Raw genomic sequence first — 25,206 nt, 5'->3', positions numbered from 1 at the left:
ATTCTTTTACCATCAGTTCAATTTGAATGCCGTGGAATTGGCCTCTGCTTAGAAGAAGGGGCGCATGGATGGAGAAGGGGATCCCCATTCGTGACACTCCATCTTCCCTGAGAGGTTCAGCTCTGACCCCAAAGCTGCATGCTGCCATTAGAGCAAAAAAAAAAAAAAAAAAAAAAAAAAATCTTTTTAGAAACCCCGCTCCACCCTCCTTAGGAAACAGCTTAGAGACCAACTGCTGTTATTCTAGCCTGCTCTTTTTGAGGTCCACTCACCACCTCACTGAAAGTAGCTCATTAAAACAGAGTATGCAACTATCCCTTAGAGGAGTTCCAGGCATGGTTTTCTTTATCTCCTTACATTTCTAATGGTGTCCAAGTGCCTTGTAAAGATGGCACCCTAATTAGCTGCATGGCTGCCTGACCATCCCCCAACTTTTTTTTTTTTTAGATTTTTATTTATTCTTATGGCAGAAATCACAAGTAGGCAGAGGCAGGCAGAGAGAGAGGGGAAAACAGGATCCCTGCTGAGCAGAAAGCCGATGCAGGGCTGGATCCCAGGACCTGGAGATCATGACCTGAGCCGAAGGCAGAGGCTTAACCCACTGAGCCACCCAGGCACCCCCACCCCCCAACTTTTTTGGAAAGATTGTTTACTTATCTATTTGTCAGAGAGAGACAGCACAAGCAGGGGGAGCAGCAGGCAGAGGAAGGAGCAGGTTCCCTGCTGAGCAAGAAGCCCCATGAGGGAGTCCATCCCAGGAACCTGGGACCATGACCCAAGCCAAAGGCAGATACTTAACTGACTGAGCCACCTAGGTATGCCCCTGCCAGACTCCTTAAACCAGCCCTAGTGCTGGATGCTGACGTGCTCTCACCCTGCCATATAAGTCACATGATCTCCATTCTACCTGCTGAAACTGAGGCTGAGGGAGTTTAAGCCAGCCGCCCAAGATGCCCACAGCTGTAAGTCCCACCTTGGAGTTGAGATCTGAATTCAGGTTCACCCATGTTATTCCAAAGCCCAGATCTTCTTCACTTCCTCCCCTCCCCTAGGAGAAAATGGAAAGAAAAAGTCACTGAGAGTGAAGGATGGGCCCTCTGAGGAGACACAGGAGGTGGAGGTTTGAACAGGGAGTTGTGAAAAGCAACCCAGTGGATGCGAGGAAGCTGGCGGCCCAGCAGCACTGCGCGATGGCACAGGGTGGGGTGAGCACAGCCAGTGTGGGCTCCCAGGGTGGGAGAAGGTGAAGCAGGCTTGGCGGGGGGAGCGCGGGATGCAGCCAGACCAGGGTCTTTCCTCCGCAGGCAGGCCCACTAGCACTGCCCACAGACAGGACAGAGAGAGCCTGGGGTCTGGAAAAAAGGGGCCAGAGCCCAGAGGGGATCTTTGCAGGAGAAATCCCTCCTTCAGCCCTGTATCAGAGGCTGCAGAAGGTCATTTGAGTCAAGTGGAGGCGAGATACCGAGCGCCCTGGGGTTGGCCCCTGTTGGTCCCTTTACCCTCCTCATTTCCCTTCTCTCCAAACCCCCAGGGCAGGCAGGCACAGCTCCAGAACCTGGCAGCCTGTTCCTGGCCTCCCCAGCAGAGGGCTCCAGAGCAGAGCTCGGGAGGGTTGGGTGGGGAAGGGACTCTCGCCGCCCTCCCTGAACCAAGGTACAGGGAGCTCTGGGCCTTGCACTCGGCTCAAGGGCATCCAGGTGTCCATATACGTGGGTGGTCTTTCCTCCTGCATGGCTGCGTCCGCACTTTTGTGCACCAGCGTGGGTGTCTGTAAGTGTGTCAAGGGCGTGTATCTGGGTTTGTATGTATCTGCCAGGGCGTGAACACAACAGCTTGTGTGTAAGTCTGCTGCGTAGTTGGGTTATATGTGTGTGTTTGCTCATTTCCTTTGTGCACGTGCTGGTGTTGCTCGTGACCCCATGGGTCTGCAGGTGCACGTGTGATTTGTGCCAAGGTATCTACACTTGGGCTTGTAAGGAGAAAAGAGAAAAACAGGTGATGGGGATGTGCTGGGCAATCTCAACATTCTCTGGGACGGGGTGCCCTCTGTCCCATCCCAGATGTCCCAGTGTGTCCACAGCCCCCTCTGGCTGATGGTGCCCAGCCCTCCTCAGCTTTGCTCCCTGCCCAGGGAAAATTAAAGACCCCCAGAGTAGGTGGGGTAGTTCATTTCTGTCTAGGACCCCCAAGTCCATCCATGTGGGTGCATGTACATAACTGTGACTCTTTTTGGATAGAGACTGAGTTATTTTTTCCTGGAGAGAAAAATGTTGACATGCCTTTGGAGAATCGTCTGCCCAGTAAATGCCCGGATGCATGGAGAAGGTGTGTTCTTCCCATCTCTCTAACACACACACACACACACACACACACCCTTCTCAGAGGCCTGGGATCTCACCAAGGGTGCTGTTTGGGCCTCTTGGGGCCTCACCTGCACGGCTTACCTAGTTCTGTCCAGAATGGGGCAAGGGTTCCATAGAACTGGGCCGCAGGAGGGGAGCACAGACTCAGTCATGTATCTCCAGGCAAGCTTGATTTCCTGTGGCTGCTGGAAAAAATCAACACAAATTAAGTGGCTTAAAACAAAACAAACGGATTCTCTTACAGTTCTGTAGGTGAGATGTCCAGAATCAGTCTGAGTGGGCTAACTGTCAAGGGGTTCTCAGGGCCGGATTGTTCTGGAGGCTCTAGGAGACTCTCGGTCCCCTGGCCAAGCTGAGTTTTGAGAGGCTGCCTGCAACCTTTGGCTTGTGGCCCCTTCCTTCATCTTCAGAGGGCCTCACTCTGGTCTCTGCTCTGTCAACACAAAGCATTCTTCTATTCTGAGCCTCCAGTATCTCCTGTGCTTGTCATTACTTTGTGCCCCTCCCACCCCCCCTCCCCCGGCTGAGCCCTTTCTCAGGAGCCTTAATTTCATCCCACCTGCAAAGCTCCTCTTGCCATGTGAGAACATTCTCGGGGTCTGGGGATTATCTGGCCATGTTTGGGAGCCGTTGTTCAGCATGTGGCCCTCAGCTGTAGCTCAGAGGTCTGTCTCCATTGGCCTTTTCCAACTCTGATGCCAGGACCGAAGCCTGGCCCACCTCTCCACTCATTCTTGAGTCCCTGGGACTTACGCTGTCTTGTCTGCTTTGTCAGAAAGGAAGCTCTGTCTACCCCACATCTGGCACCCCAAGGTGGGGTCTATACCTGAGAGCCATCCTCAACCCATGAAGAATTCCTCCAGCTCCAACTGATTTTAGGATCTGAATTGTACCTTTCTGCAAGGCGGGGTCTTTGACTATCCACCTGTGATGTGGAGACAAGAATCCTGGACCCAACTCAAGGACTCTGGGTCGGTTTCCAAAATGCCTGAGTGGTAGAGGCAGAGATGGGGGATCCCACTCCTGCCCTTGTCCCCACTGGACTCACCTCCCAGAGCTCAGGCCACCCCAACACAACCAGGACTTAAAAGGTTGAGAGAGGGACAAAGCTGAGCCAGCCCCAGCAGTTCCGGGGGAACCAGTGGGTCAGGCCGGTGCCCTCAGAGGCCTCCCAAGTAAAGTGCCGCTTTGAGCCAGACCTTCCTTCCCTCCTTCCTTCCTTCCTTTCCCTGACATATGTCAGACACAGGATGCAGAGCTGGAAGTGGTCAGTCCCCCCTGCCTGTGGAAAGCCAGTGGGGAGACAGCCTTGCAAACACCACCTTCCAAGTGGTGTGCTGGGCACTGGTCTCTGGAATTCCCCCCAGAGCCCTGGGGAAGCCAAATGAGGCTACCTAAAGTATCAGGAGGGCTTCTTGGGGCTGGTGGTGCTGCATTACACACCCCCAAACCCTGAGTCTGCCTGCATATACCAGGCAGGGAAGAGACAGCCATGGTTCGGCTCCTGCAATTCCCACTGCTTGCTATTTTTCTACTCCTCTCCTGGATAGCTGACTTAGGTGCCACCTCCTCCAGGAAGTCTTCCGTAAAGTCTGGGGAGGCTAAATCCCCTCCTTGATGCACCCCACAGAGAGGCTTATGATATCTAGATGAAGGACTGATCTTATCCTATAGACAAGAAAAGGCCACTGCCCTAGAGGGGCTGAGAGTGGGAAAGGGACAGCATTAGGGAGATGGTGTGGGGCTCTGCAGCTTTTGAAAAGCAGATGGGCCCCTACAGTTTGCCCAGTCCAGCCCTCTCTCTGCCCAGGGTATGCTGAGGCCGCTTTCGCATTAGTAGGAGCGCGGGAGTAGCATAGCGCTGGGAGTGGAAGTCCCCTCCCCTGCTTTTAGCTCAACACTCTTTCCATGAGCCATCCTGTCCTGAGGGTGGTCATGTCCTGGCCACCTCTGTGTCCACAAGGGCTTGGTGAACGGACACGAGGGAAAGAACATGGGGTACCTGATCCCACCAGACACAAGTGCCCCAGAAAGCACATTGTGTTCATGTCACAGTTTGGTCTCATACTGGTCTAACTCCCAAGGGGGTGCCCAGGTTTCCCAGGATTCCTTCCACGGCAGAGATGTTCAGAGAGAGATCTGGATCAGAACCCTGGCTCTACCTCTTACGGCACATATGACCTATGGAGCTCCCATTTCCTCATCAGCAAAATGGGGACAGCAACTGGAAAACCTTGGGTGGTTCAGTCAGTTAAGCATCAAGTTCAGGTCATGATCCTGGAGTCCTGGGATTAAGCCCTGCATCAGGCTCCCCACTCAGTGAGGAGTCTGCTTCTCCCTCTCCCTCTGCCCCTCACTCATGTTCTCTCTGTGTCTCAAATAGATAAATAAAATCTTCAGAAAAAAATAATTGGACATACCTTGTGGGTGTGTTTGGACGGCTAAGTAAGATAATCGTATGAGAAGGCTTTGGTGGCCTGGCTGGCATGCAGAGACCCCTGGGAATGGTGACTCTTCATAGGATTCTCCATCATCGAACCCCCGCCCTTCCCTCACCATGCTCCCATTCTGTGGGTTCAGACTTTTGGACTGGAGGACACAGTCTGATTAAACAGATTCCTGTGGTCTCTAGCCCGAGCCCGAGCCCAACCCAAAGAGATTCTGATTGATTAGGTCTGGGATGGGTCCCCAAACTCATTATTTTAAACTAATCTTTATTTTTTAAATAAACATCCTGGGTGAATGCTGAGGTTTAGCCAGGTTTAGGTGCCCCCTAGAATAAGCAGTGATGGGGTTTTATTTTAATAAAGCCCACGCTGTGCCCTCGAAAATGGAGGGTTGGCTGAGAGATACCATCCCTGGCCCCTGGGACCCAGCAAGCGGGACAGTCTCCATTCCCAGGGGGAGGGGGGAGGGTGCTGTCCTCCAGAGCAGCTCTGCTGGAAGGGGTGGGGACAGCGCCAGCTGTGTCCCCTCCTGCAGCTGTTCCAGTGCCCGGCCCAGTGGAAATGACTCTGAAATTCATTCTCCACGTCTCCTAGAGCTGAGCCAGGTGGCTTCCGGCTGGAGGGGCTGATCCCAGCTGACGAGAGAAACAGGCCCACCCACCTCCACGTAGCCGGGGCTCCCCCCCAAACTCTTCCTTCCCGGACCAACAAGTGCCTTTTGTCCCAGATCAATCCATGCCTTCCCACGGGGAGACTCTCTTTACCCCGTGTCCAGAAACACCCCAGTCTTGCATTTCTGCAGGTTCCCTCAGAACCACGTGGCTTTGGACGACAGCGTTTGTGCCTGGATCTCAAGCCACCCCAGGGACGTCCTGAGGTCTGGGACAGAGCTAGCTGCTCTGGGAATGTGTGAAGGCAGGAGAGGTGCCCATGAGGACGCCAGTGGCCCCCGCAGACTTTACTCATCCCTGCGAGGGACAGCGTGGTCGGGGGGGCGGGAGGGTTGCCCTGCATTGGGGGAACTCAGACTTTTTATTAGCTGCGGGGAGGTGCAGAAGCAAGGCTTTGGCGGAGGAAGAAGGGAAAGGCCCAGAATGAGAGCACTGTCCTCTGCCAAGGACACAGGACTGTTGACGTGGGAGAGATGGGTGCAGCCTCTGGATGGAGTCCATGGTGAGGAGGAAATGGTTTTCACTGAAAAACAAAGTTGAAAAACAGTTTACTGAAGGGAAGAGAAAGAGGAAAAAAAAAACAAAACACCCTCAAACTGTCTGATCATCAAAATCACCTGGGTAGTTGGTTAAAAATATAAATTCCGAAACTGGTTCCAAGTCAGTAAAATATTATTCTTGGTAGCTCTGGGTTTCTTTTCCTTGTGGTTGAAAAATGTAGATCCCTTGTCAGTGATCTCTCCGTCAAGCTGGGGAAAAAATGAAGTTACCCATAAAAGCTGTAGAAGAACTAAAATCAGTTGCACAACAAGAAAACTTTTCAGAAGTTTGAGTGGAAGAGAAGGCTGGGAACGAAATCTTTACCTTTCTAAACTGGGCATCGCTACCTAAACTTGAACAATGCTGGCTGTAGGAAATGCAATGAGAACGAATCTTTTTAAAAATGTGGATTTTTAAAAATGCGGACTCACATAGCTTGGAAGGCGCCATGGCGGGTGGGTGTCATGAGTGAGGGGAAGCCATACTTTATGGAATTGACCATGTGAAGTAAGTTTCTTAATCTCCCCATTGGGATTGGGGGAGAAGGGAGGGAAGGACACATAACAGGATCAGACAAAAATAAAATCCTAAAAGGAACTTGTCTCCAGCCAGGCTGGGTCTTCCTCTAGAAGCATCTGTCATCCCCTCCTTCTAGTTCAAATTTCCTGAGTGTGTTGTCTCCCCCCTTCCCCAGTGCCCCCCTACCTCAGTGGCAGTGTGACTGTGTGCCCCCCAGCGTCCTCTTCTCAACCTTCTTCTCTTCTCATTGTCTGCTTTCCAGGGCTGGTCCTGTCCCAGTGATAATCCCAAATCAAGGCCGTGGGCTCCACACCCCAATATCCAGGGGCCAGAGGGTCTCCCTGCTTCCTCCTCAGCAAGTCAGTATTTCTCTCTGAAGTGCATTTTTCACCTTCCCTGCCTGCTGACCACCTTTCATTTTTCAAGGCCCAGCTCAAATGTCACCTCCTCCAGGAAGTCTTCCCAGTCTGGCAGGCCATACGCTTGATTTTTACAGTTTCATTTTGCTTTTGATTAATGAACTTTATTCTTTAGAGTGGTTTTAGGTTCACAGCAAAATTAAGCTTAAAGTACAGAAAGTTTCTGTGTAGGACTTATTTTTCATAAAATGTTCTATGACCAGGTTTTATTATATTTATTTATATAAGATTTATTTATTTATTTATTTATTTGAGAGAGACCACGGGGAGGGGCAGAGGGAGAGGGAGAGAGAAACTTTAGTAGACTCCTTGCTGAGCTCGGAGCCCAACATGGGGCTCAATCTCATGACCCCGAGATCATGACCTAAGCTGAAACCAAGAGCCAGACGCTTGACCGTGCCACACCCCGACCAGTTTTTTTGGAAATCATTTTATTTCTTCTTCTCAACAACTCTGTGAGGTAGGGATGCACTTTCTTGTCTTTTCTTTCTTTCCTTCTTTCTTCCTTTCTCCAGGTTTATTGAGATATAATTGAACAAATGAAAGTTACATATACTAAAGGTGTATAGTGTAATGTTTGCAGACGTGTAAACATTGTGAAACGATGATTGCAACAAAGTTAATTAACATGTCCATCACCTCACACAGTCTCCTTGTGTGTGTGTGTGTGTGTGTGTGTGTGTGTGTGTGAAAACAATTGAGATCTCCTCTCAGCAAATTTCAAGCATATGTCATATAGAATTATTAACTATAGTCACCAGACTGTATGCTAGATCTCCAGAACCTATTCATCTTGCAACCAAACTTTCTTACCCTTTGACCGGCCATCTCTCCATTTCCCCCACCCCATAGCCCTCTGCTTTTATGAGTTGGACTTTTACAGATTCCACCTCTAAGTAAGATCTGCGATTTTTGTCTTCCTCGGCCTCTTTTATTTTACCTAGCGTGTCGTCCTCCGGGTTGAGCTGCGTGGTTACAAATGACAGGATTTCCTTGCCAGCTTGGTAGCTCCACCCATCTGTTGGCCTCAGGGGGTTGTGAGCCTCTAGGAGGCAGCGCTGTGCCCTGGTCAACCCTGGACACTCAGTACCCAGCACCGCGGGACAGAGCTCTAGAACGTACCCTCCTTCCTCACAGCCTTGAGAAGCCTGCCTTAGCCCTCTGCTTTTCTCTCATCTTCCACCACAGCAAGGTCCCCTATCCTTGAAGGTCCGTGACAAGAGATGACAGTTTCCTGCATGATGCCTGAGGCCCAGGGGGAGCTTCCAGCTCTGTGACCTCAGTCCCTACACTGTCCCTGGTTGACTGTTCCAGTCATATCAGCTTCTGATATCTACTCAAAACATACCAATCTTGCTCCTGCCTCAGGACCTTTGTACTTGCTGTTCCCTCTGCCTTGAAGGGCTTCCTCCAGGTAACCCACAGGGCTTAGTCCTTCTGTTCATTTAGGCCTTTGCTTAAATATCAACACAGATCTTTGTGGATTATCCTACCTCAAGGTCTCTCACCCCCCTGTGTAACTTTCTATCCACATTACCCTTCTTTGTTTTCTACTCAGCTCTTGACCCCATCAGACATGATTTTTGGGAGTTTATGACCTGTTTTCTCCACTAGCATGCTGTTTCTTGAGGGCAGTAGCTTTGCCTGTTGGGTTAACGCTATTTTCTCAGTGACTGACACATAGGAGATGCTCAATAAATATTTGTTGAAAAGGATTCTAGCAGGAGCCCAGCCTCCTTGCAAGGCACCTGCCTCTGGTTGCATTGATCCACTTTCCCATGGGATGCGCCCCTCTGTGGTCTGAGCAACATTGGTTGGTGGACAGAGACCTAGAGCCATGTCTCCAAATCCCCAGTCCCGTCCTATCTCTTGCATCTCCTGGCTTCTAGGCCTCAGACGCCCCATATGAAGAGGGGGTGGGTGACCCTTACCCTGTATACTCCCCAGGGGACCACGGCAATGGGCTGAGAGGAAATCCTCAGAGAGGGGCTTCCGAGCGGGCTCCCTCTGCTTGGCTTGCCAGGGATCCCCATGGATTTGGGGTGTTTCTGAGACGCTGAAGGAAGTAACCGTGTAGCAGCAGCAGGGGCCTGGTCTAGCCAGGGAGCACCAAGGACCGCTAACTTTAGCTCTGCCTGGGCTCCAAAGGACAGCCCCACAGGGTGGATGGACGGAGTGCACCTGGCCCGCTGGAACCTTCCACCAGTCTCAGAACTTGCAGTGAACATGGTAAAATGCTGATCTGGAGGGTTTTTGTTTTTGTTTTTGTTTTTACTACTTTTGTTCCAGTTCATGCAATTTAAACAAGTATGCTTTGATTGGAGACACCAAGAACCCTGTAGACATTCACATCCTTGACTTGGCAATTCTGTTCCTAGAAATGTATCCTAAAGAAATAACCAGAGGTGTATGCTAAGATATATGTGTAATGATGTTATTTATTCTTTCTAATAGCAAACAATTTGGAAGTAGCTTAAATATCAACAGGAGATTTGTTTAACAATCAGTGTGCCAGGCAATGGGATAGCATGAAGCCATTTAAAATTTATTTTCAAAGACTACTTTAATGATTCAGGAAAATTCTTAAGATGCAATTTAAATGGAATAAAATCAGAATTTTATATATTTATGTGTGTGCAAATGACTTTATATATAAAATCATAATTTTATACACATACACAATATACACACACATACACACAATATTTTCCTGACTTTATTGAAATGTGTATAGACCCCAGTAATGTTTATTTCCATTCAGTGTGATGATTATGGGATATTCTCATTTTTTAATTTTTAAGTAGTTTTTATGATGAATCTATTCATATTACAAATGACTCTTCTAGAACTCATTAAAAAACTAGATAAGCAAAACCAAATTAAAAACAAAAACCTAAAATTACCTTTTATCTTATAACAGTCAGTGTTTTGGGGTATGATCTTAGAACATTTTTAATGAATCAATATATTTCCAAAGACAGGTTATTTTATATATTTATTAGCTTTTTATTTTTCTGCCTTCTATACCATAAACTTATTTCCAAGTCCTGAAGTGTTCTTAAACATCGTTTTTTTTTTTTTTAATTAATTTATTTATTTGAGAGAGTGTGTAAGGGGTCAGGGGGGAAGGTCGAAGGGAGAGGGAGACAGAGAATCCCAAGCCAGCTCTGAGCTGAGCACGGAGCCCAACAAGGGGGCTCAATCCCAGGACCCTGAGATCATGACCCAAGCCGAAATGAAGAGTCGGAGGCTCAAACATCTTAGCCACCCAGATGCCCCTTAAGCATCCTCTTTTAAAGACTGCATTGTGTTTTATTTTCTGGAAGGTTCAGAATTCATTTAGCCAATCCCCTCTTGTTGAACGTTTAAGTTGCTTCCAGTTTTTCAGGCTTATAAATAGCACAGAGCAGAGATGTACAACCCTATGGCTAAATCTTTACACATCCTTGTGTATTCCCCCAGAATAAGCCTCAGAAATAGACTCCTTAAATTAAAGGATGCTGGGTTTGGTTTCCATCCCTGCACAAGCCCTGGGATGGCGGGGTCATTCTGAGGGTCTTAGGACTGAGCCTGGCACACGGAGCTCCAGGGCCCGCTGGCCCCCAAGTCTGCATGTCCCATGTGGGGACAGTCCCGATCCACCTCTCCTCTCCCCACCCCGCCCCCAGGCTTGGGGCTCACCCCAGAGGATGAATGACGCCTCCCTGCCAGACGTTGAGGCCATTTGTCTTGTGCTCTGGAATCCTGAAGAGATAAAATCTGGGCAGAGCACATTTACTTATTCAATGTAGTTCTGGGCAGGTGAGCCCTACCCTTGGGGATCCCCTCCAGTTCGGGGTTAAGAGTTTACAGGGAGAAAGAGCAGGTCACGGGATACAGACCAGCTCCAGGGTATGCCCCAATGTGGGCCCGAGGAGGCCCCATTCCCCACCTGGGGCCCACCCTAATCCCAGCTCCAACCACTCAAATGGCCTCCTTGAGGCCCCACAAAGATCCAAGTTCTCTTGTCTGCAGACAACCAGAGCACACTTCCTCATCCCATTTCCCCACCCCCCGAACTGTGTGACACATCTCAGATTCTCCTCAGCTGTGGTGTCTCCCCAGATAGTGTGCAGAGCGTGCCTCGTCTATGCCAGGGCTCCTGACCCCTGACCCCCACCAGATCACCGGGGGAGCTGGGTAAATATTCAGAGACTCAGATTCTGCAGGGCCCGAGAGATGCCCAAGAACCTATATTCTCACAAAAACTGGTTCTCCTGACTCTTTCCACAGAGCTGTCTTCTCGTCCCTCATCTCTGCTGATGTGAGGAGACAGGGCATTTGGCCCCTGGGTCAAGCAGGCCCACGGCCTGCGAAGCAAGGGGAAACAGATGGCTTCAAGGCTGCTTTCTCAGGTAACGTAAGTTCAGGAGGCTTGGCAGCCAAACTGGCCTCTCCTGGCAGGGGGACTTGGCAGGGCCAACCTGAACGGCCTCACAAAGCCATCCTCACAGCCTCTCCGGCCATGAGTCCTCAGGCGCTTGCTTGCTGGGATGCATGGGCACGTCTCTGGCAGGCCAGGCCTGCAGGGGTTTGTGGCCGGAGAATCCAAGTATAGTCCCGGGCTCCTGTGGATGCTTCCTCTAGAAGGTGCTGGCCGCAACAGCACACCAGGTCTGAGGAGAAAGGGCCTCTGTGGGCCAAAGGTGGGTCTGTGTAGACAGAGGCCCACACACACCACCACCTTCCTGGGCCCCGGGTCTTCTGGGCCAGCCCAGCGGACTCGGGAGGGTCAGACCCTTTCCTACCACCACCTTTCTCCCCATACCAGGGGCCGGAAGGTAAGCTTCCCTGTTTCTGTACCAGGGCCTCTTGGGAGCCCCTAGGCCTGCAGTGGGTGGTGTGATGACCCAGAGGTCCCTGTGGGCAGGACCCCACAGATGCCCTGCTCAGTTCCAGCCATTCCCAATTCTTGGACTTTCATAATAAAAGCAATCTGTTAAATGTACAACAAAATGCATTCTTCGTCTCGATCTGTGGTGACTCCAGGCCTTCCGTCGCTCTGACAAAAACCTTGGAGTGGTCCCTGTGTCTTTTCTCTTAGATCCCATGCTCCATCCATCAGAGAATCCTGTCAGCTGGATTCCAACTTATTCTAGAACCCAACCACCTCTCTCAGCACAGGGGCCTGACAGGACCAGGTGGCAATGGGGCAGGACTGGTCTGGGGTCAAGCTATGTCACTGACCCACATATGTGCCCAGCCTCCTTCTGTCCAGATTCAATTTCATCATGACTATTCTTAGCAAGAAAAGTGGTTCTTCAGTCACATAGAAAATTTGAATTTGTGTGTGTGTGTGTGTCTTTAATATGGCATCACAATCCCCCAAATTCTTCTTCAGATCTCGTGTCTGGTTGCAAAATTCTCATGGAGGCTCCTTTTCGGCATAGGGAGGCAGAGCAAGACACTCAAAAATCTGGGAGCCCCCCTGAGATGCTGAGACCAAGGCCAGTGGAGCCCCAACCCCACAGCAGCCTTCCCTGCTTGGACTCTGCCATGGGACGATTCTGCCACCACCACAGGTGCGACGATGCGGCAGACACGCACAGATGACGTGGAAAGCTGGGGACACTTCTGCCTCATTCTGTCAGCCGGAGAGGGTTCCTCCTGGAGCACGTGTCAGGACCTGTCTTCCCGTGGGACCCCAGGCTCAGCGCTGGGTGAGATGGACAGACACGGGTTTTCTTGGGGATCGGGGGGCGCGGGGGTATGTGTGTGACGACACACGCTGTGCTGCCCGCCTCCCGGCTCCTCCGGCCTGGAGGGGACAGGAACCAGGCACAGCCTCCCCCAGTCCCCTCTCCTATCCCAGGCCCATCGCCATTCCAGGTCAGGGCCTACAGTGGGCCTTAGGTGGCGGCTCTCCCAGACCGGCTTCTGCTGAGCCTTGCTTTGCAGGCTACTGCGGTCGGACTGGACTCCCCAAGTGCGGCCGAGTAGCCCCACCTCAGGGCTTAGAGAAGCCGGCCCATCTTGTCCAAGCGAGGACTGGAGCCTCGGAAAGGAGGAGGCACCAAGCCCATGTCGCCCAGCAGGTCCACGGCTGAAGCTGTGTGGAAGCCAGATGGGCTTCTTCAGCTGAGAAAGGGGGCAGGCCCAGGAAGGAAGGAGGAGCAGGCCGCTCCCAGGCCTGGATGCTAGGGACAGCAGCTCTCCTCAGCCCCAACTCAGCCTTGAGGCCTACCCAAGCCCACTCACTTCCAGCCTGGCCTCCTCTGTCTTCCTGAGCCCCCAAGGCTGGCCAGAGTCTTCTCCCCTTCTGCAGCCTTCTATCTATTTCCCAGCTCCTCCCTCAGTCTTGCTGCTTTGGCAGACTTCAGGCAAGGGAGCAAAGCTGGTGAGGAGAAAGGGGTCTGTGCCCGACTCAGCCAGACTCCCTTCCAGCCAGTCAGGCTGCCCTCCCCTTGACAGGCTGCCTAAAGGCACTCTCCCTCCCCGTCCTTCCACCCACCCCACCTCCATGCTCTCCCTACCTCCATGGCCCCCAGCCCTGACTCAGCCCATAAATTACCTGGGGATGGTCGCTGACTCAGCCAGGAAGCCCAGAGCCCTGCTCCTCACCCCCCAGGCCTCAACTCCACAGCTGGCTCTCATTCCGGAATGCTTGGTCCCCTCCCCTCAGGAAATTCCTGGAAAATATCAGGCTTCTTCTAGGGGAGATCTCCTAACCACAGGCACAGCGGGGATGGGAGCCACGACAGCCTCATCCATCATTCTGCCGCACTGGCCCTCCTCCCTAACTGCTGTGTTTGTGTGGGGCTGAGCATGGAGGTGTCGGTCCCCACGAAGTGACAGGCACATGGCCACGGAGGGACCGCAGGGCAGGGAAGAGGGAGGAGAGGCCAGCGTGGGGTGGGGCAGTCAGGGCAGGCTGCTGGGAGGCAGTACCAGTCCTGGGCTAGGAAGGACGGTGACAACTGGTAAGTAGAGGGATGGAACGGGTGCTCCAGGCTCAGGGAAACACCTGAGCCAAGGTGAGGCAGGGACAAGAAGCGTGGTACGTACATGGGGTCGGAGGGAGTTGGAGAATTACAGGCCTGAAGGGACACTGGTCCCTGTAACATCCTGAGACCTTCCTTGGGCCCCTCAGGGCTGCTCAGACCTGGGGGATGGGGCAGGGTCTCTGCGCCATCATGCTCCAGTCAGAGGGTAGCAGCAGGGCTCCCGCCCTCCAGGAACCCAAGCTGAGGCATGTGGTTTAGGCTTTAGGGCCCCGTGGGGCTAAGGGAAAGCCTTCCTGCCTCCTCCAGACTCCCCCTTGAATACTTTCTTTGGAAAGCCCATTCATTTATGAGGGAAAGCCAAGTCCAGTCCACACATAACGCATCTCTTTTTGGCTGCTTCCCCTCAGACAATAATAACTTTTTTTTTTTTTTTTAATTTGACAGAGAGATACAGAGAGCACACAAGTAGACAGAGCAGCAGGCATAGGGAGAGGGAGGAGCAGGCTCTCCACTGAGCTGGGAGCCCAATGCGGGGCTCGATCCCAGGACCCTGGGATCATGACCTGAGCCGAAGGCAGAGGCTTTAACCCACTGAGCCACTCAGGCATCCCAGACAATAACAACTTTTTAAAGTTCAAAAATTCCTGCTTAACTTCCCCTAAAGAAGGATGGCTGAGTGATGTGGCGTAACCATAGTAACAAGGGCACTGAAAAGAGAAACAAAGTAAGCCAGCGGAGGACCTACGGGGTAGGGAGTGGGGGCAGCTGCCCTGAGGCCCTAGGCACTGGGGGCAGATGGTCCTTCATTCCCAGTCCGGATTAGACCTTTCCACAGCCTCTGTGCCTGTCAAAGCCTGAAGAGCTTTCATCAACATTCTCAAAATTGTGTGTTGGACCACCTGACCGGACTCTAGACCCCCAGAGACAGATCTGCCCACAGACCCAACCCTTGCTGTCTGTTCAAGGTATGAAAGGAAGAGGAAAAAACTGTGGGAGAGAGACCCGACAGACCCACTGCGGGATTCCGCCTCTGGAGAGACGCTCCAGTGCGCCCGCCCCTGCTTCCCAAACCTGTCCAGGGGTCTGTCCTGTTCCCGGAGCCCAAGGTGGGGGCTGGGCAGGCAGGGAGGCTTACCTCTGTGAGCCTCAGCCCTGGGAGGGGGCAGGGCTCTGCCTGCTAGGCTGGGCTGGTAAGGGGGCTGGGCATCCTGCCTCATTGTCACTGGCCCAGCCGCACTTCCAGAAATTCTTCCTGCCAGTAAGAAGAGGAAAGAAAAGCCTGGGCAGCCTTTTGGGCTGCCAGGAAGGGGGTGGGCAAGTGGGAACCAGGTTTCCCATAGCTCTCACGGGCCAAGCCAGGGCTCTGGGGCCTGCTGCCTGGGCCAAAGGGCCGGCTCAGCCCTGGGACAAAAGTGGGCCCCAGTCTGAGGTGTCAAAAGAACTGACCAGTGAAATGGGGGCTCACCCAAGTCCATGCCCAGGCAGGCTGTGTTTGTGGCTGCAGAACAGAGATGGGAAGAAAGAAGGCCTGGAAATTGCTGGGCTTCCCACAGGTCTTTTCTAAATAGCAGCGGGGGGTGGTGTCAGGAAAGACTAAAGCTCATATTCAGTCCAAAGTAATAATTGCCTCACCTCTTACTTCAGTGTCTAGTCTTATAGATCTTGAAGGGAGCATAGGAAAAATTACTATTATTACTACTATTATCCAGTATAGCATTTTCCTGGTGTGTTCTGTACAACACCAGCCTACAGGGGTAACTCTTTTTTTTTAAGATCTTATTTATTTGTCAGAGAGAGAGAGAACAAGCAGAGGGAGCGGCAGGCAGAGGGAGAGGGAGACTCCCCACTGAGCAGAGAGCCCAATGTAGGACTCGATCCCAGGACCCCAGGGTCATGACCTGGGCCAAAGGCAGACACTTAATAGACTGAGCCACACAGGCACCCTTACAGGGTAATTCTTGGATAAAACGGTAGGTTTGCAGAACTCAGCACATCAGTTACCCTCTTTAAGACTCCCAGGGCTTGGTGTAAGTATTAATTTCTCAAAGAAATCCTTCAGAGACTCAATGCGCTTTGGTTAATCCAGTGTTTCTCAAATGTATTCAACCACAGAACCCCTTTGTCATGGAACACTATGAAGTAGGGTTCCCAGATACACATTTTGGGGAATGCCACTTTAAAGCTTTTGATGGGTGGTTTTCTAACTTTGTTCCAGCCATCGTGCCATAGGGGTGGTATGAGGGAAAGGGGGAAATGAGTCAGCTGAACTCTGGGTCTCCATCCTACCCCACCCACCCCAATTCAACCAGCGGTTCCTTTATTCTGCTGGAACTGGGTCTCCAACAATGTATTTTTATTTGATGAAAGGCCTCTGCTGCTAGAACTCGATCTGAGAGCCGACACTTTATGGTTCTTCATGAATATATGCTTTTACTTTTTTTTTTAAGATTTTATTTACTTATTTGACAAAGAGAGAGAAAGAGCACACACAAGCAGGGGGAGCAGCAAAGGGAGAGGGAGAAGCAGGCTCCCCACCGAGCAGAGAGCCCAATTCTAGGACCCTGAGATTGTGACCTGAGTTGAAGGCAGACGCTTAACTGACTCAGCCACCCAGGCGCCCTTTCTTTTTGTTGTTTTGTTTTTACTTTCTCTTTTTTTCCATGAGTATATGAAGAAAAAGAAAAGAAGAGGCAGAATTGACCAGGGGTGGGGGGTAGAATCTAGAAGTAAAAATAGTGACATTAAAATGCTATTATAGATTAAACAGAACCGGAATACAGTGTGGGAGGAAATCCCCCCACATGTAAATCTCAGAATGTTCTGTCTGGGTATTTCTAATTCCATTTTACAGATGAAGAAACTGAGCCATGGGCCCAGGACTATCTCTGACTAGGTATTTTGCCATCCTTCCCCAGGGAGTTAGGGGAAGGGCTCCCACCTTCAGAAAGCTCCCAGGTTCATGGTTGAGGCAAAACTTGCCCACCAGGGGCGCCTGGGTGGCTCAGCGGGTTAAAGCCTCTGCCTTCAGCTCAGGTCATGATCCCAGGGTCCTGGGATCGAGCCCCGCATCGGGTTCTCTGCTTGGCTGGAGCCTGCTTCCTCCATTCTCTCTCTCTCTCTGCCTGCCTCTCTGCCTACTTGTGATCTCTATCTGTCAAATAAATAAATCTTTAAAAAAAAAAAAAAAACTTGCCCACCAAAGAATGGTGAGTGGAAGCAAGACCAGTGCAAATGCGAAGTCACAGTGGTTCGGCCTGTCAGAGAGCAGAAGAGAAGGATTTGGGAAGCAAGGAGCTCAGGAAAGCTTCTCTTTGTGATCTGGAATTGCCCCATGATATGCCCTAGAGCTTGGCATGATTCTGCTCTATGAAAACTCATTTCTGTCTTCAGTTCTAGAATTCCTTAGCCATTGTCTCTCTGAATATTGCCCCTCATTCTTTCCAATATCTCCTCCTGGGATTCTACTTGGCATAGGTTGGACCTTCTCCTTCTATCCTCTCTCCCTCTCCCTCTTCCCTGTTTTCCACTATTTACCTCTTTGTGCTGCATTCTGGGTAAATTCTCAGATCTCCTTCTCTGGCTCTTTTTATCCCACTGAGTTTTAAATTTCAATGATCACTTTTTTAAAAAAGATTTCAATTATTTATTTGACAGACAGAGATCACAAGTAAGCAGAGAGGCAGGCAGAGGGAGAGGGAGAAGCAGGCTCCCCACTGAGCAGCAATCCCGATGCGGGGCTCTATCCCAGGACCCTGAGATCATGACCTGAACCAAAGACAGAGGCTCAAACCACTGAGCCACCCAGGCACCCCCCCAACGATCACTTTTTATTTTGGAAATCCTATAGTCTGGCTTATGAAACTCAAAATCCAAGAAGTCTAGCCTATTCCCTGAGGCAACCAATGCTATGAGGTCAGGACCAGGCTTCCTACCTGGAGCCCTAAAGCTGATGGTCATTGGGTCCTCTCAGTAAACCCAGGGGCCACACAAATGTTCACATTCTCCGTGTGAACTAGTGCAAACTAGTGCAAACTAGTGCAAACTAGTTACAAGAAGTGGGCAGAGCTAAGGAGTAAATAAGTCTAGTTTGCAACATATTATCTCATAATGTGGCCGATATTATTTCTACCATAATTCTGATGATCCTTATTATTTTGTACCATCCGTGTAACCTTGGGAACGTCCTTCTCCCTCCCCAAACCTTGGCTTCTCACCTGAGGCTGCACCAGATCAGCCCATTCTGACTGTGTTTTTTTCCCACATCTGGCCCTGAAGCTTCCCCTCCCTACTCTGCCTTGTCCTTCCCCTTTTCCTGGTCCAGTGAAAGATCTAGGCGAGCAGAGGCCAGGCACTGATAACAGCTGAACAATGACAGCAGAAGCCCCCCAACTGAGGGCGTGGGAACCAGCTGAGATTCTGGGAGAGGAGCCGGAAAAGAGGAGGGGGGAAATCCAACAGCTGGACAGGCAGCCCTGTCCACCCCCAGCCCTGCCCTGGAAGCTCTGCTTGGCGATGGGGGGAAACCAGGCTGTTTCTCTTGGATGCTCACCTCCTGGGCCACTCATTCATTCAGTAGCTATCTACTGGACACCTACTAGGTAGCAGGCCCTGTGCCAGGAACAACCTGGCCCCTGGGGACTGTCCCTTCCACTCAGCAGAAACACTCATGACTGCCGTTTCAGGGCTCACAGCACAGGCCTAGGGAGCAGGAAGGGCTCTGCTCCATAAATCTTTTTTTTTAATTTTTCATTTTTTATTAACATATAATGTATTATTAGCCCCAGGGGTACAGGTCTGTGAATCGTCAGGCTTACTTCACAGCACTCACCATAGCACATACCCTCCCCGGTGTCCATAACCCAACCATCCTCTCCTACCCTCATCCCTCTGGCAACCCTCTGTTTTGTGAGAATAAGAGTCTCTTATGGTTTGTCTCCCTCCGAATCCCATCTTGTTTCCTCTTTTCCTTCCCTGCCCTCCAAGCCCCCCATGTTGCCTCTCAAATTCCTCTTATCAGAGAGATCATATGATAATTGTCTTTCTCTGATTGACTTATTTCGCTCAGCATAATACCCTCTAGTTCCACCCACATCGTCACAAATGGCAAGATTTCATTTCTTTTGATGGCTGCATAGTATTCCATTGTAGATATATACTACATCTTCTTTATCCATTCATCTGTTGTTGGACATCTAGGGTCTTTCCATAGTTTGGCTATTGTGGACGTTGCTGCTATAAACATTCGGGTACAGGTGTCCCTACGGATCACTACATTTGTATCCATAACCCTTCTTGACAAGAAGGTGCCTTTACTTTTGCAAGGGCACAGGGCGAAAGGGTCTTCACTCCCCACTCTGCTCCTACCCACCCCCCGGGCCTGAGGGAATGAAATCCTCTGGGAGGTTTGCCAGAATACAGTCCAAAGAAATAGATTGGCTGCATTTTGTGGCCTCCAGTATGCTGGAGGCCACACACACATGACCCTTGCTATCAACAAATGTGCAGAAAGCTCTAGATGTCTGTTCACCTTCCCTTTGCTACCACAGGATTTACTTCTTTAAAGGGGGGGAAAGAGTGTCCCAAATCCATCATGGAAATTGCTCGATTTCCCCCAGAAAAGGCCACTGGGAATCCTTTCCTATCCTTGTTAAAGGGGAGAAAAAGTCTGAAAAGTTTGGTGAGCAATTTTTCTTGGAAACTGCGAACGGTAAGCTTTTTAAGCCCACCTTCTTGAGCTGGCCACTGGGTTTCCCCGGGACTGCAGTCACTCTTCTGCTTGTCTGGATTTCAGTAGGCAAAACAGGCCCTAGCAATTCCTGATTTCCTCTCGGAAGAGCAAACACCAAAAAAGACTCAAGATTTTTGGCTCTCAGTCTCTGTTGGGCTCCACAGGGAGGTATTTCAAACTCTGATGTTACGTGATGTCATCACCGGGCCCTGCTCAAGGCCAGCACGTCATGGAGCAAGAATGCCACGTGCTTACCTGGCATGATGTGTCACGGGTCCCACACACGTATATGACGTACACATACCCTACCCACATATACACCATTCTGAGGTCTACGGTATTCAGTATGCACACAGTGTAATTCCCCACACAGCACGGACACAGAATACAAACATACATTTCTATGCTCTACAGCCATCCCTGCTGCACAGACACGCACACACACACAGACACACACACACAGATCTGTGCCACATTTATATCACATATGTGAACAAACATGCACTGCACGCGTACGCCACATTCGCAAACACATGAATGCTAACATACACAAGGATGTGACCAACATATCCTATTTTCTGATTAAAGTTCTTAAGGTTTTAGTTTCTTTGTAAACCCAATTATATAACCCGTCAACTTTTCTTGGTCTCTTCTTTTCTTTCTTGACAATATTTATGGATTTCTTTTTTCTCTTTCAGCAAAAAACAAAGCAACAACAGCGACAGAAATTTTCTTTGTATTGGCTATACAGCAATGAAACCAGGTGCAAATTTATCCAAAATACCAGAAAAACAAATGGACCAAGAATTCAGATTTGGGCTTATTTACCCTCTCTCTTCTTGCTTACGAAACTGTGGTCATGGTTTTGTCTGTTCACAGACAAGTGGGAGATGCTTGGGGACACCTGTCTTCTTCCAGACATTTGCCCTGGGGGAACAGACACAAGAGTTGTCACAAATCCTTGGAGAAACACTTCTCACAGAAGTCTGGTTCTCTTCCCCACCTCTCTGTGCCCCCCCCCCCCATTAAAACATGGCCATCGAGACAGTGAAGATGGGAGGTAAGAAGGCATGTGTACCCTCGCCAACACCAGGAGACCACAGCAGATTTACCGATGGATCAAGGCATCTATCCCTCCCAGCCTGGACTTGGGGTCACAATCCTCCAGAGCCTTACCAGTTAATCAGAGCTGGCAACTAAGGTGGGAACGATGTGAGATACCACAGAGCCCAAGCCCCTCCATGTATAGATGACGACACCAACGGCCCAAGAACGGGGAGTGACTCATACGAGATCACACGACACAATTCCTAGCAAAATGAGCCCTCTGCTCAGCTCTGTGCTCCAACAGATGTGACTGATATGGGGATGTGGGCCTCCCCTGAGGCTGAAGAAGAGGGGCCAGAGGAAGGTGAGGCCAGGCTTGGGTTTCCCCTAGAGGCACCAACCTGTTTCCCTAGTCTAAGCCCTGTGACCCTCACTGACACATGCCGAAGGTCCCTGCTCTCTCGGTGACAGCACAACCGTGCCCCTCAGCCCTGGGCCTTGGGCCTTCAGGATCAAGGCAGCGAGTGGAGAACCTTCCAGGGTTCATGGATGTCATCTTCCCTTCTCCCCTATCTCAGCCGTCCCCTCCTTCCTGAAACCTTCAGCCCCACTACCTCTCGCCAAGGCCCTCTCCCCAGAATCACTGCCCCTCACAAACAGATGTCCATCCATATGCTGGCCTCAGCAGGGGTCCCACAGCTAAACCGGAAGTGCCTTCTCTCAATAGCCACTCCTTTGCCCTTGCTGTGCCTTTTCCAGAAGCCCTTTCCACCCTCCCTGCTGCCTCCCGCCCATCCTTGAATGCCAGTTGCAGATGTCCCCCTGCCTTCCCCAAAGCACACATGGGCTTGCTCTAAGTCACCAAAACTGTGTTTCTGGGCTTTTCTCACCACTCTGATCCGAGAGTGGAAGGTGTCTGGGTTTTATCCCCTTAGTGCAATGGACTTCGGACCTTTCATACCCATGGCACTCTTCTCCAGAAGAAGCCCTTCCTTCCAGATAGCACAGGCCTCCTGTGGAAACTTCCACTGCTCACACTCAAGCTCCTTGGCATGACCCCAGCTCCCGGCACATTGTGGGTGCTGAGGACATATCTGTTGAGGGGGCACAAGGGACGCATAGGTGATGGAGCCCTGTCCTCTGGGGGGGAGGGGGGGGAGGTTCCTGGCCGACCCCGCCTCCCTCAACAGAGCACGAGGCAAGACACAGCAAGTTTCCCATGGACTGGTTCCCCGGCCTCCAGGCACTTCCTCTCAGGCCAGTCCTGTCCCAGGGCGACAGCTGCTGCAGGCAGCACTAATGGGGGACCCTGGAGGGGAGGCTTCTCCTGGGCGGCCCTGTCACAGGGCCAGTTGGACACGGTGTCCCCACCTGTGCTGCGGCTTCCAGCCTGGGGCGGGCATTGCGGCTGCCAGGGACATTCTTTCCCAGGGGTCGGGATACAGCTGCTGGGAGCTGGGGAGGGCTAGAGAGGGCCTGTGAGCCTTAGCATTTGAGTCACATCACAGCCAGATGGACAGATGCCTACCCCGACCAATGTGCCACCACACATTCTCATCACATACACGCGCTGCCCCCCCCCACCCCCCGTGATGACAAACAGCACAATGGCGCCCCTGGCACGGTCACCAGGGGGGCTGCACAAATCCAACACTGGGAGAGGCTAAAATGACTGCAGACAAGGAAGGAAGAAAATAGAGCAACCAAAGGCAGAAGTGGAAAAAAGGTGCTTTATTGGTGGAAAAAGCCTCAGATCCTGTTCCTTCTACCCTGACTCAACCCCAGAGACTGGAAGGACTGTCTTGGTCTTTTTCGGACCCCAGAGCCCACAGAGCGCAGAGCTCAGCCTGGTCAGCCTCCCTGGCAGCCCCCAGGAGGCATGTGGTGGGAAAAATGTGGGATGGGGACCCAGGAAGTCTGGGTTGCCAGGTTCGGCCAAGACCAGCTGGGCGACCTTGGACCAGTCCTTGGACTTTTCAGCTTTCTAGTGTGTGCGTAAAGGGCAGCTCCAAGGTCCTTTAAGCTGTGAAAGTATGTGAAAGGAGGTGGGGTAGGGTGAACCAGGGTGGGGGGCCATGGGGGATGGGAGCTTAGGGAGGGGAACCCTCCGACTGTGGAGTCTGGGGATCTGGGAGCCCAGCACAGATAGCCCCTTCCAGATTTCCCAGAGAGAGGGCAGGAGGGGCAGCATGGAGCCACAGTGAGGGGGTAGGGAGGCGGTGGGGCTGCAGAGAACTAACCTGGAAGGAAGGCCGGTACCCTGACCCTCCCTCCAGTGGCTAAGAGGCCCCTCACTGAGGTCAGTCTCCCTTCCCCACCCTCGCAGCCCCACAGGGCTGAGCCTGCTTGTCCCTGCTTCTAGCGGGCAGGACCCTGTCTGGGAACAACCGGGCTTCCTGGCATGTGATGATGATTCAAAGAGACAGCGTGTGGAAAGGACTCAGGAATGCACCTGGAGAGCTAATGTTGTTGTCCTCACACCTATTAATGCATGTCTCTCTGTCCTCATCCAAGGTGGAGACTCTCCGAAGGCGAGGGCCATCCTTTTGTTCTTTGGCAATTTACCAACGTATTTCCAATCATTTGCTTCATTGATTCTGCCAGCAATCTAGCATGGCGGGCGTTGGCAGTCCCATCTCGCAGGTGATGAATCTATGACTCAGAGAGGACAAGTGACTGTCCCAAGGTCATCCTTTCACGAAGTGGCAGCGTCAGGACCAGGACCCCAACCTGAGTTCAAATTATGTCCTTCTTCTTCCTGCCAAGAATCTCATCCACAGAAAAGAGAAAAAGAAACAAGTTTCCCTGTTAGAACTGCCTGGAGGAGGAGGAAGAGGAGAAAGAGAAGGAAGAAAGGAAGGAGTTTCTTTGAGATTCACCCATGTAGTTGTAGATCATTCTTTTTCGTTGCTATGTATATTTCTACCTTATATTTATATGTATATTTATACCCCACTTTGTTATCCATTTTTCTGCTGACATATATTCAGAAACGCAGATTAAAACTCCAATGCAACCCCTTTCCATATGCATTAGAGAAGCTCACACGAAGCAGGCCAAGGAGGGCGACAATACTTAGTGTTGGTGAAGGTTGTGTGAAGGAAGTGTGTGTGAAGTCTTGTGTGAAGTGTGGTGACGGCAGTGAGGCTCCCAGGCACCGGTGGTGGAGGTGAAATGTGCTAGAACCTTCCCTCCCTGTTCAGCAACATCAGCTCGGGTTGTACATACTCATATCCTCTGAGCCAGCAACCCACCCTGGGTATATACCTGAGAGAAAGGTGTGCTCCTGTCTAGGGCCTGTCCTAGAATGATCATGGTGGCCGTACCGATGGTTCCGTCACTGTGTACGTTGTTGCCAGGCTCTCCACTCTGTGAATGTACCATCTCCCATCAGCCGGTATCAGTTGTAAGCCCGGCTGACAGAAGTGTCCTTAGGCACATGCCTCGTGTGAACTTTCCACTATTTCCTGACCACCGTTTCCCAGCAGTAGACTGCTGGGTCAGAAGCATGTCCGTCTTCAAGCTGTGAGAGGCACATCGCTAGGCTCTCCCCAGAAGAGCTGCCCTGGCTTCCCCTTCCGCCGACCCCATGTGCCCGTGGCTTTGAGGCTTTCACCACCCTAGAAGTCACTCCCTGTTCAAATGCACGCCACCACCCCCTCCCGGGAGCCCAGAGAGACACGGCTTTCCAGACTCCTGGCAGCAAGAGGAAGGAAGGTTTGGGGTAAACACGCTGGAAGCACAATGGCCACAGCTCTCAGGGCCAGGCCGCGGGGGGCCGTGGGGCCACCAGCCTCCTTCCGCCGGCTGAGCCCAGGCTTATCAGAGCGGCCGTTGGGGCCAGTATGTCTGTTGGTGCTGGTGGCGCCCAGCTGCACCCCCCCACCCCCACCGCCGGCCCCAGGCAGAGCACCAGAAGTAAGGGACCATGGGCCACTGGCCCAGGAACATGGAGGAGGCCTGGTCTAACATGGGAGCTTCCGTGGGTGAGTGCAGCACCCAGCACTTCCTCCTCCTCCTCAGCCTTCTGCTGGGCGCTGGCTTCTCTCTGAACCGCTTCTAGATTTCCCTTCCCCAAATGCCCAGGGGCTGTCTCCATGTGGAGATAGGCAGGGGTGGGTGCAGGGGCTTGGGGGAGGAGGCGAGAAGGGCACGGGTACCCAGGCCTTCCCTCCTCTTTGAGATCAGGCAGGGTTTCTCTGAGGAGATGGGGGGAGCCCCAAGAAGTCCCCTGCTTGGCCAACAGGCAGGGCCCCAAATGCCCCCATTGTCCCCTTGCCTTTGTATTCATTCAGTGCTGCCCCACCTGCCCATCCAGCCAGGGAGTGGCAGCCAGCCCAACGGAGGGAGGTGATGAGACCCGTTCCTCCCAGCAGGGAAGGGGAAGGAAGGTTGCAGGAAGCCCACTTCCCCAGCCTCACAATTCGGCTGCCAGCTGCATGGGTCAGACCAGCTGTTCCAGCCATTCCCACACAGTCAAGCCCTTTCT

This window comes from Meles meles, chromosome 16 (genome assembly GCF_922984935.1).
Source record: "Meles meles chromosome 16, mMelMel3.1 paternal haplotype, whole genome shotgun sequence".
Classification (NCBI taxonomy): domain Eukaryota; kingdom Metazoa; phylum Chordata; class Mammalia; order Carnivora; family Mustelidae; genus Meles; species Meles meles.
This window is presented reverse-complemented; position numbering follows the sequence as displayed.